The sequence below is a fragment of the Lolium perenne genome, chromosome 3 (assembly GCF_019359855.2).
Source record: "Lolium perenne isolate Kyuss_39 chromosome 3, Kyuss_2.0, whole genome shotgun sequence".
NCBI lineage: Eukaryota > Viridiplantae > Streptophyta > Magnoliopsida > Poales > Poaceae > Lolium > Lolium perenne.
In genome coordinates, this window is record NC_067246.2 from 159423276 (window position 1) to 159433383 (window position 10108).

The following is a 10108-nucleotide window of genomic DNA, read 5'->3' on the forward strand; positions in this document are numbered from 1 at the left end:
TTATTACTATTAAGTGGGTAAAAGTGTTGTTATCTTATTTAGGAAAAATAATTTCCTCTCATACTAAATAAAGTGTTACTTTTAATTACTTAGAGAAATGGCTTCTCCTCATTGCCTTATTAAGATTTAATTTCTCTTATACATAATAGGTGACCTAGGTTGACCAAAGTCAACCTCTTCACACTTATTATTTGAGAAAGTGATTTAAATGAGGTGAACACCTCATACCTTTTAATCCTAACAAGGTAAAGATTTAATATCATCAACAATTCATATGAGACCTAAATGCCCAGAGTCTCAACCTCATTTTGAATGGTTCAAGACAAGATTTAAATGAGAGAAAAACTCCCATAAGATTTAATAATTTGTTGGAACAATTTTAATGCTACTATGGCAATATTTAATATTAAGTGAACAAAAGTGAGGCCAAGCAACCAGGGTTATCACACTACTTCTTACAACTTGGGAAGATGATTTAAATGAGGTGCTACACCTCATAGATTTAAAATCTTAAATTTGGAAAATTTTAAATGGGCTAGTAATGGCTACATAGCCATTATTTGATTCTAACCCATGATCATATACAGTACCCATATCATATTTTTACATAATTAATTAGAGTATTTGAAATGTGAATTTTGAGAGGTGGAATCACTTCAAAATTCAAAAGGGTTGATTTTTAATAATTATTCTAAAGCAGAAAATTCCCTGTCTTGTTTATTTTCTCATTGTAATTCTACAACAAATCTAGGTTTGAATCCAGTGGCATTGGATAGAGTTTTTGATGAGCTTTCCAAATATATAAAATTTGTTGAATTTGGCTTAGTAGATTTTTATCCATTAAATTTTTAAGCCAGCATCAGATTGCAAAATAAATGAAAAAGAAAATAAACTAGTTTGAATTCAAACGGGGGCGGGAAACTAAATGGGCCGGCCCAGCTTCGCTGGCGATGCGGGCGGGCCGCCTGACAGTGGGGTCCACTGTCAGTTTGTTTTAAAAAAAAAAAACACCGAACCGGTATGTGAATGGGGGCCGTGGGATTAAAAGAGATCGGACGGCCAGGGTTTGTCCTCATCGTCGACGAGCTCCGGCGAGGGCTAACCCTACCGGCGGCCAGGAGGGTGGCGAGGGGCGGCTTACCGACGTCCAGCGAGGTCGGCGAGGCGGGCAAACGAACTGGTCGACGAAGGCGAGTCGAAGGAGGTTGCGGCGGCTCCAGGGGTGCTCGGAATTGTCGGCTTCGTTGAGCTGCTGCAGCGGCGGGCTCCGGCCAAATTCCGGCGACGGTGAGCTCAATCGAGGTGGAGAAAGGGTCTAGGAGATCGAGGAGAAGGAGGGGAAGCTACTGAGGTGCTGAACTCGTCTAGGGGGAGCCGGTATTTATAGGGGCGAGGGTCGGCTGAGGGTGCGGAGCAAGTCGATGGCGAGGACGTCGTTCCACGGCGACGAAGGGGTAAGGAATGGGCGTAGCGTGTTCCTTGTGTCACGGTGAGCACGACGGGCATCCAGGCGAGGTCAGGGGAGGAAAGGTCGCATCGTCATCGTCCTCGAGTCCTGGCAGTATGGTGGCGGAAAGTCGTGGAAGGTGACGACGGCGACAGTGCTCGAGCTGGGAGATGGGGGTGTCTGGGGGCTTACTGGTACCGTGGCGATGCTCCGTGCAGAAGCTGAGGTCAGGGGGAGGTTGGAGGCGACGAGGCATGGCGATGCTCTGGCGCGTCCAGTGGACGTCACCATGCGCACCGTGGCGCGCGTGGGCGTTCCCTGGGCGTGTCTGGGCGCGCTGGTCCTGGCCAATGTCGACGTCCTCTCGAGTCAGCAGGTGTATGGTCGTGATCAGCAGAGTGAGGGCAAGCTCAGAGACATGCTGAGGTGATTTGGATGGGAGAGGAGAGGGGGTGAGCATGTGGAGTGACATGGAGCTCGGCATGGTTGTGTTCTGGTCAAAAATGGTCCAAGGCAAGTGGTGGCAAGTGGTGGAACTGGTGCTGCAGGGTAGGGAGGGTCTCCAGAAGTGCAGGGGTGGCCAGAGTTGGACCAAGTCCAACCAAAATTGCAGCATGGGCACAATTCCACACCCTGCCTGCAAGGTGTTCGAGATAATGCCCGCAAGAAAGTTTTTGTCAAATTTTGGAAAATCCTTTGGTGGGTCTCAAACATATATTCATAGAGATGGAATGGTGGTGGTGGGGTTCATTTTGGTGAAGGTTTGCAAGAATTCAAAAAGTGGCTCATCTTCTCTTTAATTCAAAGTCTCCACTTGGCAATTCTCTACTGGTCAACCTGGTCAACTTCAGCAGGGATGGTCAACATGGAAGTTGTTGACCTTGACATGGTCTTGGATGACATGGTCATAGTTGACCAAGTTTGGTTGAAGAAAAGTCAAATGCAGGGGTGTAAAGTAGGGAAGATTTTATAAATGGATCACATGACCATTATCACATGTATGTGAGTTTTGAATTTTCCTTTGATTTGATTCTTGTTTCTTTGATGCAAATGTGTTTGTTTATCATATATAAGTATTCTATAAGCAAGAGATCAAGCAATGGTGGCCTTGGTTGAAGATTTGCAAATTGGGCTAAGTGTATGTGAGGGAATTTTGGGGATTTTCTCACTATGTGATTTCTCTTCATTTGAATTTACTTTGGTTGACTCTAATGTGATTCTTATTGGTTTAGAAACAATTTCAAACCATTGAAACTAATTAAAAGGGTCTTGGTCAAAGATTTGCAAAAATGGCCATAACACATAAGAGGTGATGTGTTAAGTTTTATTATTTTTGAAAAGGGTTCACCTTGCTTCACTTGGGCATGGGTTAGGGTCAATTTAGTGTTATATTAGGTTGAGAGATGGTTTCACACCATTTGGTCAAGGTTTAAAGCCATAGGTCAAAGTTTGGTGAAATGGCTATGTGGCACATATGCTTCTATGCATATGTTTAATTTGATTTTTGATTTGAGTGTTCTTGGCCCATTTGATGTTGTTGAGTGTTGAAATGGTATATGGAAGTGATCCATCCATTTACAACAAGTCTTAGGGTCAAACTTCTCAAATTCACAAATTTGCACTTTTCTTACATATGCCTCTATGGCATTTTTAGTTTCTTTTTATTTTCTTTGGAAACCACTTGGATTTGGTTTGATAGGTACTAGGTAAGGTGTAAGAAGGTTTTCCAAACCTCTAAGCAAAGTAGAAAGGCTTAGGGTAAAATTTTAGAAAAATAGCCATAGGCACATATACCTTTTTCTTATTTAATTCTCTTTTTATTTCATTTTAACTAGGGTGGTGAGAAGAGGGGTGAGGTTTAGGGTTTTGTGGGGTTCTCAAAGGTTCACCACCATTTAGCATAATTAATAAAGATAGGGTTCAAGATTTACCTATTAGGGCTATATGTCCCCATAGGTCTTTTATTTTATTTTGTGTTTCTCAAAATATATCCAAAATGAATTTTGGAGAAGATTAGGGTTTAAGGTTTTTCTTATTTGAATTATTTTTCTTGTATTTTATTTGATTGGTGATCTTCACTTGATCACTTTGGGGTTTTAGGGTTTAGCACATAAGCATAATAACACTCATCATGGCAAAACACAAGATTTAAACAAGGTCTATATGTATCAATCTTATTTTAATAAAAGTTTTTGTTGGTTCCAAAATTTGGAACTAGGGAAAATTCAATTTGTTTGTTTTGAAATTTTTGGGTTGTTACAGCCCTCGTGCATCTCCTCCACTCCGTTTCGATCTCGTAATTTTTCATATTTTCCAAAAGTAGCAAAAACATTGTTCGGAAAGTTAAACGCGGACTTTTTATTACAAGTACTGTTACCTATTCAAAGTCGAACTCTGCGGAGCTGTCAATTTGACCTTTGATGAAAGCTTCCGGAGTCACCACTCGAATAACATCAACATCTTCATTATAAGAATCTCCAGAAATATAATGCTTGATTCTTTGTCCATTCACCACTTGTGTGGCATCGCCTTGCAGAGAACTAATTTCAATTGCCCCTGAACGATGCACCTCCACAATGACATATGGTCCTTCCCATTTTGAGAGCAATTTCCCTGCAAAAAATCTGAGACGAGACCGATACAATAGGACTTTATCTCCAACATTAAATTCTCTTTTGATAATTCTTCTATCATGCCATTTCTTAACTTTCTATTTGAAGAGTTTAGCATTTTCATAAGCTTCACTTTTCCATTCATCTAGAGAACTCAATTGTAGCAATCTCTTCTTACCAGCAAGTTTAGGATCTTTATTTAGTTCTCTTACAGCCCAATAAGCTTTGTGCTCTAGTTCTAAAGGTAAATGACAAGCTTTCCCATAAACCATTTTATAAGGTGACATACCCATGGGATTTTTATAAGAAGTTCTATAAGCCCATAGTGCTTCCTTCAATTTACTAGCCCAATTCTTTCTAGATTTATTAACAGTCTTTTGCAAGATAGATTTAATCTCTCTATTTGATAATTCTACTTGCCCACTAGTTTGAGGATGATAAGCGGAAGCAATTCTATGATTAATACCATATTTAGCAAGAGTTTTTCTAAAACCACCATGAATAAAATGAGAACCTCCATCAGTCATAAGATATCTAGGAACTCCAAATCTAGGAAAAATAATATCTAAAAGCATTCTTAAAGAGGTCTCACCATCATCACTTTTTGTGGGTATGGCTTCCACCCATTTAGTGACATAATCAACAGCGACAAGTATATGAGTGTTACCTTCTGAAGAAGGGAAAGGACCCATGAAGTCGAATCCCCAACAATCGGATGGTTCAATAACAAGAGTATAATTCATAGGTATTTCATTGCGTCTGGAGATATTACCAACCCTTTGACATTCATCACAAGATAAAATAAATTTTCTTGCATCTTTGAAGAGAGTTGGCCAATAGAAACCTGATTGTAGAACCTTTTGCGCGGTTCTATCTCCGGCGTGATGTCCTTCATAAGCACTACCATGACACTTACTCAATATCTCTTATTGTTCATATTCGGGAACACATCTTCGCAGAATACCATCCACTCCTTCTTTATATAAGTGTGGGTCATCCCAAAAATAATGCCTCAAGTCATAAAAGAATTTCCTCCTTCTTTGAAATTTGAAAAGGTTGGAGGCAAGTACTTGGAAACAATAAAGTTAGCATAATCAGCGTACCAAGGACTATCTCGCGAGCTCACCTTTATTACAGCCAATTGTTCATTTGGAAAACTATCATTAACAGGAACAGGATCATAAGCAATATTTTCCAATCTAGACAAATTGTCGGCAACAGGATTATCAGCACCTTTCCTATCTATAATATGTAAATCAAATTCTTGCAAAAGATGCACCCATCTAATAAGCCTTGGCTTAGCATCTTTCTTTTGCATTAGGTACCTAATTGCAGCATGATCAGTATGAATTGTGACTTTTGAATCAACAATATAAGATCTAAACTTGTCACAAGCAAAAACTACAGCTAATAACTCTTTTTCAGTTATAGCATAATTTCTTTGAGCAGCATCAAGAGTTTTACTAGCATAATGAATAACATTCAAATTTTTATCTACTCGTTGTCCAAGAATAGCACCTACAGCAAAATCACTAGCATCACACATAATTCCAAAAGGTAAGTTCCAATCAAGAGGTTCAACTACAGGAGCAGTTGTTAAGGCTTTCTTTAGAGTTTCAAAAGCTTCCTTACAGTCATCATCAAAAACAAAAGGTACATCTTTTTGAAGAAGATTAGTAAGAGGCTTTGAAATCTTGGAGAAATCTTTAATAAATCTCCTATAAAACCCAGCATGACCAAGAACGCTACGAATACCTTTAACATCCCTAGGATAGTGCATCTTCTCAATTGCTTCAACTTTAGCTCTATCAACTTCAATACCTCTCTCGGAAATTTTATGTCCCAATACAATTCCTTCATTAACCATAAAGTGGCATTTCTCCCAATTAAGAACAAGGTTAGTTTCTTCACATCTCTGCAAAACTTTATCAAGGTTTTGCAAGCAATTATCAAAAGAATTCCCATAGACAGAAAAATCATCCATGAATATCTCTACAATATTCTCACAAAAGCCATGAAAAATAGCAGACATGCATCTTTGAAAAGTAGTAGGAGCATTACATAAACCAAAAGGCATACGTCTATAAGCATAAGTTCCATAGGGACAAGTGAAAGTGGTTTTCTCTTGATCTTTAGTTTTAACAGCAATTTGTGAAAACCCAGAATAACCATCAAGAAAGCAAAATTGAGTATTTTTAGACAACCTTTCTAACATTTGATCAATAAAAGGTAAAGGGTAGTGAACTTTCTTAGTAACCTTATTAACTTTTCGATAATCAATGCACATTCTATACCCTACAACTACTCTTTGAGGGATGAGCTCATCATTATCATTAGGCACAACAGTTATTTCTCCTTTCTTAGGAACACAATGCACAGGACTAACCCATCTACTATCAGCAATAGGATATATAATACCAGCTTCAAGAAGTTTTAATACCTCATTCCTTACCACATCCTTCATCTTAGGAATTAGACGACGCTGATGTTCAACAACAGGCTTTGCATCATCTTCCATGTTGATGGCATGTTGGCAAATAGAGGGAGAAATCCCCTTCAAGTCATCAAGAGTGTAGCCAATAGCTCCTTTGTGTTTCTTCAATATTTCCAATAACCTTTCTTCCTCAAAATCTGAAAGCTTAGAACTAATAATAACAGGATATATTTTCTTATCGTCAATATGAGCATACTTAAGATTATTGGGCAACGGTTTTAAATCAAAAGCAGGATCTTCCTTTGGTGGTGGTGTTGTACCTAAATCTTCAACCGGCAAGTCATGTTTAAGAATAGGTTGACGAAGGAAAATTTCATCAAGCTCATTCCTTTCTTCCCTAAAGACTTCACTCTCACTATCCTCCAAATGTTGCTGCAAAGGATTACTAGGAGCAAGAGCAATAGACGCACACTGTTCAACTCTAAAATCATTATTAGGCAAATCAGCTTTATAAGGAGTTTTGGTAAATTTAGAGAAATTAAACTCATAAGATTCACCAGCAAATTTAGTCACAATTTTCTCCTTCCTGCAATATATAACAGCTCCACAAGTATTTAGAAAAGGTCTACCAAAAATAATAGGACGAGACTTACTAGCAGCAGAACCAAGTACCAAAAAGTCAGCAGGATATTTAATCTTACCACATAGAACTTCCACATCTCGAACAATACCAATAGGAGAGATAGTTTCTCTATTAGCTAACCGAATAACCACATCAATATCTTCAAGTTCACAAGAACCAATTTCATGCATGATTTCCGTGTAAAGCTCATAAGGAATGGCACTAATACTTGCACCAATGTCGCATAAAACATAATAACAATGATCACCAATTCTAACAGAGAGCATAGGAACACTGGCTTTCCTAGACTTATTAGGATGCGAAACAATATTAGAAGCATCTTCACAGAAAATAATATGGCCATCTTCTACATTTTCAGTCACAAGATCTTTAACTATTGCAATAGCAGGTTCAACCTTTATTTGCTCCTCTGGTTCTACACGTTTCTTTGCACTTTTATTAACCGCACTAGTTATAACAGAATACTCCTTCATTTTAACAGGGAAATGAGTTTTTTCAATATAAGCTTCAGGGAAAACATGATCAACAGTTTCAATTACAACACATTTATTTATAGATGAATCAGTTTTATCTTTGTACGGTTCATGATACTTATCAAAATTCTTCCTAGGCAATTCAAAATGAGAGGCAAAAGCTTTATAAAAATTTGCAACAACTTGAGGGTCAAGACCATAAGTAGCACTCATATTACGAAATTTATCAGTATCCATAAAAATTTCAATGCATTTGTAATCATAATTTATACTTGACTCTCTATCTTTGTCGTTCTCCCATCCTTCAGTATTCTCCTGAATCCGATCAAGAAGGTCCCTTTTAAACTCTTCTTTGTTGCGTGTAAATGATCCAGAACAAGTAGTATCCAGCAAGGTTTTATCTTGAAAAGAAAGTCTTGCATAGAAATTATCAATGATGATATTACCAGGAAGCTCATGAATGGGGCATTTGAGCATTAAAGACTTCAATCTCCCCATGCTTGGGCAATACTCTCTCCATCATGAGGCCAGAAATTATATATGCGGTCCCGGTCTTTGTGAATTTCACTTGGAGGATAGAATTTAGAATAAAATAGAGGCACAATATCATTCCAATCAAGAGAATCCACATTCTTCAGTAATTTGTACCAATGCGCCGCTTTACCAGACAGCGATATAGAGAATAGTTTCTTCCTAACTTCATCCATAGCAATACCTGCACATTTGAATAACCCACATAATTCATGTAAAAATAGTAAATGATCTCCAGGATGGACAGTTCCATCCCCTTCATAGCGGTTATCCACAACATGTTCAATAATTTTCATAGGTATTTTGTATGGAACCTCTTTCTCACCTGGCGCCTCATCCAGTACCTTTGCAGTAGTAGTAGATTTTCCAAATAGAAATTCAAGAGAAGATCTCTCCATAATGAATTATAGCAGCAGGCAGAAATAAAATCAGCACGTACAGTAGAGGTTTCCCTTACCAATTCCTCTTACCAATAGCGCTTCACTCCCCGGCAACGGCGCCAGAAAATAATCTTGATGACCCACAAGTATAGGGGGTGTATTGCAGTACTTTCGATAAATAAGAGTGTCGAACCCAACGAGGAGCAGAAGGTGTTGACAAGCAGTTTCGATGAAGGATTCACTGTAAATGCTCACAAACAAGTATTCAGGGGGTTTTGATATAGCAGATAAATAAAGTACAAGTAAGTAAAATGCGAGAGTAATAATTGCAGCGAGTGGCCCAATCCTTTTTAGCACAAAGGACAAGCCGGTTTGTTTACTTATAATGACCAGACGTTCTTGAGGACACACGGGAATTTAGTCTAGTGCTTTCGCTTCATATAGTTGATTAATCTTCATTATTTTGATAAGTGTTGTGTGGGTGAACCTATGCTAATGCACCGCCCTTCCTAGGACTAATACATACTTGTGATTATACCCCTTGCAAGCATCCGCAACTACAAGCAAGTAATTAAGATAAATCTAACCACAACCTTAAACTCCGAGATCCTGCTATCCCTCCTGCATCGATATACCAACGGGGATTCAGGTTGCCGTCACTCCGGCAACCCCACAATTAGCAAACGAATACAAGATGTATTGCCCTAGGCCCATAAAGGTGAAGTATCATGTAGTCGACGTTCACATGACACCACTAGAAGAATAACACCACAACTTAAATATCAAACCATTGAATATTACTCAATCATAGTTCACTACTAACATTTAGACTTCACCCATGTCCTCAAGAACGAAACGAACTACTCACGAGACATCATATGGAACATGATCAGAGGTGATATGATGATGAATAACAATCTGAGCATAAACCTTGGTTCAATAGTTTCACTCAATAGCATCAATAACAAGGAGTAGTCAATACCAGGAGAGTTTCCCCTATCAAACAATCAAGATTCAACCCTAGATGTTACAGCGGTGATGAGGTGCAGCGGTGGAGATGACGGTGACGGTGGTGGAGATGATGGTGATGATGATCCCAATGAAGTCCAGCTCGATGGCGGTGACGATGGCGTCGATTTCCCCCTCCGGGAGGGAATTTCCCCAGCAGATTTCAGCCTACCGGAGAGCTCTTTTCTCTCTGGTGTTTTTCCGCCCCGCAGAGGCGGCTGTGACTCCTCGCGATTATCCTCTGGAGCTTAGGTTTTCGGGACGAAGAAGTACGCGAAGGAGAGGCGGCCGAAGGAGGCTGTGGGCCCCCTCCCCACAAGGCGGCGCGGCCAAGGTAGGGCCCGCGCCGGCCTATGGGGGGGCCATGGAGGCCCTCCTCGGCTCCTCCTTTTGGCTGGCTTCATCTTCGGGAAAAATAAGATCTTCCGTGTAATTTCCATCAATTGTTGATCTCCAGAAATATTGCATTCCGACGGTGCTTTCTCCAGCAGAATCCTGACTCCGGTGAGTGATCCTCCAATAATCATGAAACATGCAAAATAGATGAAATAACATAAGTATCACCTCTAAATATGAAATA